The following is a 6000-nucleotide window of genomic DNA, read 5'->3' as shown; positions in this document are numbered from 1 at the left end:
TCCATTCATCTGCTGATGGACATCTAGGTTGCTTCCATGTCCTGGCTATTATAAACAGTGCTGCGATGAACATTGGGGTACTCGTGTCTCTTTCCCTTCTGGTTTTCTCAGTGTGTATGCCCAGCAGTGGGATTGCTGGCTCATAAGGCAGGTCTATTTCCAGTTTTTTAAGGAATCTCCACAGAATAGATTTTATTATTATACCCACTTTGCAGATGAGTAAACTGAGACAAAAAGATCTTACTCACTTACTGAAAGCCTCTGGTTAGGATTCAAACCTAGATGATAATGGCTTCAGAGCCCAGATAACTTCTATTAGCACTCAGAGACCACTATATTGTGATCACTTATTATGTGATTCTTTAACTTAATTCTTTGCCTTTCCTCAAGGATGTGGGGCGCTAGCATTGCTCAGCCAGTTGCAGAGCTGGACCTCTGGCATGGACCAGTCCTCGGCTGTGTCATATTCTTCTCCCAGCGCACTCAGCTTCCCATCCTCAGCTCTAATTACTGGCTGATGTGGGAGATGTTTTGGGCACAGCTAATTGCGCTCCAGCACCTGGGTAACTCTCATTTACTGGTGCTAATTAAATGACTTCAGTGCTAGGGGTGCCCATTACCTAGCTGATTACGTTCCCTCTGCCCATTAACAGTAAAATTATAGAGCCTGGAAAAGGTCTGCTGGGAAAGAAATAACTCTTATTCGGGTGGGATGATTATTTCATTTTTACTCTATATATTACGTCTTTTAAAACAAACAACTTGTAGACATCATTTCATTTTGGAAACCTCTTTACCAACTCCCTGATCCAAAATCTGGCAGATTTTGGTGATGGCAAAATTTCCATTTCGAGCGAAATTTTAATTTCTCGTGAATTTATTGCCATCTTTCCACTGCTGGTTGTATTTTCCTTTGAAAATTTAGAAGTGCTGGATCTTCCAGAGCAGAGCCTAGAATGTGGGGGGATCTGAGAGGCCAGGGACTGGCCTTTGCTCCCTCCCTGGTGGTCTCACAAGGGCAAATTCAATACAAAAGGAGCAGCTCCTTGTGGGGGATGGAACATCAGATCCGGAAAGAAGGAACAGCCGTGCCCTTTGGTTGGGCAGCCAGCTGAGCAGGGTGATCTCATGGATCTTTTCCAATCTGACGTATGATTCATCCCTGACATATACAGGAGTATGGTTGTCAAGTGAGCCAAGTCAGGGGGCGGCGGACAGCAGAGAACAACCCTGGCTTTATTTCCATTTGATTCCCATCTTTATAAGCTGGGGTCCTTGGGTTCTATACATTCTTTGGTTGAACGTGTTGGGGGAGATTACTTTTCCATGCGTGGCGGGTAGTCTTTGGGGCCACACCGTCTGATGTTTCCAAAACCAGAGCTGGGCAGACATCCTCCTCCGCTGGGTTTATTTGGAAACGTCAGTCCCCTCCGTGCCACTCAGAGGTGGAGAGAGCAGCCAGTCCAGGCCAGATGGCATCTCGGCGAGGTCCCAGCTCCCCGGGGCAGCCAGGGAGATGGGCCGGGGGGTTGGTGGGGGAGAGGGAGGCACGGTTTATGGGAGAGTATCAATCCAGAGAGGGGAAGAGGGAGCCGTGGGATAAAAATAGCACGCGCGTGAACTCCTGCCCCCAACCCTGCCCCCCATCCTTAATGATTTCTCCGATGACTTGTGTTTGGCTCCAAGAGGAACAGCAGGCGCCTGAGCCGGGTTACTCAACTGGGGAGAAAAGGAGGGAGCCCGCCTGCCAGGTGGGTTTTCCAAGCCCTCACAGTTTCTAAACTTCTCCACATGTGAACAAGTGTTTACAGTTTTAAAGATGTGTTGAGTAATTGCACATGCAAGATAGCTCCCCTTTAATGCACACAGCATGTTGCCAGGCCATTTCTTGCCCCAGAACACCCTGCTTGACAATGAAATTGTTTGCCTTCTCTGCGTCCAGGCTTAAGGAGGCACTGGTTTGTGTTGAGATATAATTGGTAGCACTTGCGCCTTTGTAGTTCTTTTTTAGCTACTGAAAATTACTGGCTTAATCCACTCTTTACTTACCCGGATTAGGGGAGAAGCCCCACAGAGGCCCCTTCACATCAGAGAACAGAGTGGCCATTCTTAAAACTTATTTTGAGGCTCACGTAACAATTGGGAAGACTGGTTAAACAACAAAAACAACAGCATCGGTTCACTTTCGCATTCTCTCAATTTTCAGGAATTTTGAATCCCCTCGGAAGAATGTAATAATTGTTCCTGCGCTCCTGAAAAGTCTTGGAAAACCTTCCTGTTTTTACAGATGGGTTTCTCTGCTTCTCTCCACCCCTCCCCCCTCTTAATTATTCCTTTTCTCTCTTTATTTCCATGGGAAAATAGCTGGTGTCACCTCAGGGAGACAGGCAGGGCATTCTGCTTTGCTTGTTATTTTTTATAGCGTTCTTTGTCTTCTCTCCGGCTTCCAGCAAGACACGGCCAAAATGGTTTGGCAGATCACTTTGCATTAGTAAAACTCTGTGTCAGCCACAACTGAAGCTGGGAGTAAACGACTAATGTCAGCTTGCAAGTCGGAGAAATGCACCAGGCCAGCAACTGTCTTCCCATCCAGCCTCTGATGGGGGTCCACGGGCAAGCAAGACCAAGGGGACGAATGACACTATATCACCTGCTTGTTGGCACTCTGGCTGCTCCCAGATCGCCCCATCTCAGCTGACAAATAAGAGAACTCCTCGACCTGGCTAGTGCCTAGCGATTAACTTCAGGGCTGCATTTTCCAACTTGAAAATCTTTTTAACTACTGTTTTGCGATTTTCCCCACTGAGCGCTTTGGCATCAGAGGAAGAGACTCTGAGAAGTAGGGCCCAGGGGAACTGTATCCTCTTTCCTAGTTTGGCAAGTCTGGCCCTGCTCCAGACACACTGCTTAGACTGCTTCATTCCTCCTGTAGGCCTTCCGTGAAGTCGGACACGCACATCCTCACCTGAGAACAGACCTGTCAATTTCTCAAATCTTTACAACATCGGAGCCTGAGCCTCTGTCTTGCTGGAATTAGACATGAATTTCAGTTAAATGAGAAGTAATGTTTTGTCCACACTCCTTGGTTTCACCCCTTAACCTTTCTGTGGGCTCTCACCCTAAGCCAGGGTGGGGCAGCCTATTCCTGAGCGCTCCCCTTAGCAGGACAGTCTAGTTGGAAAGACAACCGGAGACACTTGGCTTTTCTCCCCCCAGGCCCCACCCCCATAGCTGTAGCAGCAGAACTGGGGACATTTATCACTCTAGGGTAGTTATTTGTTTCTTTGCCATTCAAGGGAATTCTCAAGGGGAGTTCCTATGGTTGCTCAGTTTTGAGCAACTCGCAGCAGAAGATCTGGCATTGGTCAGGGTCTCAACAAATATTGCATGAGTAAATCCTATATTCTTTCTGAACTGATGCTTATTCCTGAGATTGGTATTCATCCCAGAATATGCAGTAGAGATAAAATTCCCACAGCATGGAATAGAGGCAAGGGGACTGGACTGGAAACGAGAAGAGAAAGTCCAGACCTGGCCTCTGGAGGACCTGGGCTCAGTGAGCAGAGCGGTCAGCGTGGGGCGGGGGTGGCACTCCAGCACGGAGAAGGGCAGTGATCCATGGGCAGTCCTGGGAGATCCAGACAAAGCAAGAGTGTTGGGGCCTCCATGTAGTCACAGCAGCCACTGAGTGTCTGGGCAGGACACCAGGCCCTAGAGGGTCCTGCAGATCCAAGAGGGGGCAAAAGAGAAGCAAACACTGTCCTCCAGGTACGTGCTGTCTGCTGAGGGAGACAGATGATGGTGTGTAGAATAGTAATTCTGAGAAGTGCTTGGAAGGAAATGCACGCCTCCCCAGCCGAAGCCAAGGGTAGACCCTAGATAAAGGATACGGGCACCCCAATACTCATTGCAGCATTGCTTACAATAGCCAAGACATGGAAGCAATCTAAATGTCCATCAACAGAGGAATGGATACAGAAGATGTGATACATATATGGTCATATAGTGGAGTATTAGTCAGCCATTAACATGAACGAAATAATGCCATTTGCAGCAACATGGATGGACCTAGAGATTGTTATACGAGTGAAGTTAAGTCAGACAGAGAAGGAGAAATGTCATATGACATCCCTTATATGTGGAATCTAGAAAGAAATGATACAAATGAACTTACAAAACAGAAAGAGACTCACAGACTTAGCGAATGTCCTTGTGGTAGCCTGGGGGATGGACCAGGGGAGGGATAGTTATGGAGTTTGGGATGGACTTGCACACACTGCTGTGTTTAAAATGGATAATCAACAAGGACCTTCCGTATAGTGCATGGAACTCTGTTCAATATTATGTGGCAGCCTGGATGGGAGGAGGGTTTGGGGGAGAATGGATACATGTATATGTATGTCTGAGTCCCTCTGCTGTTCACCTGAAACTGTCATGACATTGTTAATCCACTATACCCCAGTACAAAATAAAAAGTTAAAAAAAAAAAAAGAAGAGTAGATCCTGGGTTCATCCCACCAACTCCTACTTGAGTCTCACCATCAGCTGATAGATGATGCCTTGCAGGTTGCATAACCCTGGAACTTTCCTACAGTAATGGCTGTACTGTCAGGATTTTTCTGGGCTCATTCTTCCTCTGATTTCAGTATGATCCATGCCTAACAGAGCCCCAGTACGATTATTTGCAGAATGACTATTACCCTAGAGTTACTATTGCATGTGTTGAGACATATTAATAGTTGTACCCCTCAGTAGATAGGAATAAACTCTAACAATAAACTTTTATAATGAAGACAACAGCAACAAAAAAGAGTTGACTCTAATCCAAGGGTCATGTGGACTAGAGTGGATAAGGCAATGACTCAGGCAGAGGCTTGGCTCATAAAGTCAGAGAGGACACCTGGGATCCTAACTGGGGATAAGGCAGAGGTGGGGTCACAGCAAGGGAGGCTGGGTACTTAATTCCAAAAAGCCAGGTCAGAGCTCCCTAAAGCCATTCTACCTCAGGTGAGAATTTGTCCTGAAGAAGGAGGCAGGGCTAAGCTTTAAGTTCAGAGCCAATTTCATTCATTCATTGATTAGATATTTGTAGAGCATCCACCATAGGACTGACATTTTTGCAGGCACACAGCAAAATCTGTACAAAATCAGTACCTGTGAATATCTTACCTGATGTTGCAAAAGAGACTTTGCAGATAAAGGTTATGGATCTTGAGATGGGAGGATGTTCTGGATGACCCAGGAGGGCCCAGTCTTATCATATGAGTCTAAAAGCACAAACCTTTCCCCACTGCAGAAGAAGATATGACATTAGAAAAGAGTCAGAGAGATGCAATCCTTGCAGAACGAGGATGGGCCATGAGCCATGGAATGCAGGCAGCCTCTAGAAGTTTCAGAGTCAGGGAAACAGATTCCGCCCCTCCCCTCCCACACTGCCCCAAGCCCCAGAAAGGAATACACTCCTGGTGACGTGTGGACTTGAGACCCATGTGAGATTTCTGACCTACAGGACCATGAGAAATAAATTTGTGTTGTTTTAAGCCATTTGGTTTGTGATAATTCGTTTCAGCAGTGATAAGAGTCTCATACATGCTAGAGGCAGAAAAGAGCTTGGTATATTCCAGAGACCACAAAGGGGTTGCTGTGTCCAGAACAGTGTAGGTGAGACACACATACAAACATGTAAGTGATTTAAACAGGAGAGGGTGAGACTTAAGGGTGAGATTTACATTTTGCAATTTCTCTTGGATGTTCAGCAGAAAAAAGGTTAGAGGGGGCAGGTGTGGAGGGACAGACTCTTGCCGGGCTGTTTTAGGAGCCCTCATAGAAGGAGACAGGTGTTCACATCAGGGTGATGTCAGAGAAGAAGAAAAGTCATGGGTGGATTGGAGAGCTGTCTGGACATGGAATTAATCAGATGTGATGAATGATTGGATTCAAAGAGCAAGGGACAAAGAGGAATCAGGGGTGACCCCCCAGGTTTCTGGCTCGATCAGAGGC

At 46.7% G+C, this 6000-nt stretch overlaps 1 long non-coding RNA gene across 3 annotated transcripts; it reads left to right on the top strand.

Annotated features, from left to right (window-relative positions):
* The first annotated feature begins 664 nt into the window (after positions 1-664).
* On the top strand, positions 665-3945 carry LOC123331311. Of its 3 annotated transcripts, none has more exons than XR_006547866.2 (3): positions 665-1149; positions 1687-1751; positions 2207-3945. It is a non-coding gene; the product is annotated as an uncharacterized LOC123331311 (long non-coding RNA). The 3 variants fall into 3 exon arrangements; XR_006547865.2 differs by having other exon boundaries at positions 665-1488; XR_006547864.2 differs by having other exon boundaries at positions 665-1751.
* The last annotated feature ends 2055 nt before the right edge of the window (positions 3946-6000 follow it).

Source organism: Bubalus bubalis, chromosome 23 (assembly GCF_019923935.1).
Source record: "Bubalus bubalis isolate 160015118507 breed Murrah chromosome 23, NDDB_SH_1, whole genome shotgun sequence".
NCBI lineage: Eukaryota > Metazoa > Chordata > Mammalia > Artiodactyla > Bovidae > Bubalus > Bubalus bubalis.
Note: the sequence above shows the minus strand (reverse complement) of the source record. Positions and strands in the feature narration are given on the sequence as shown.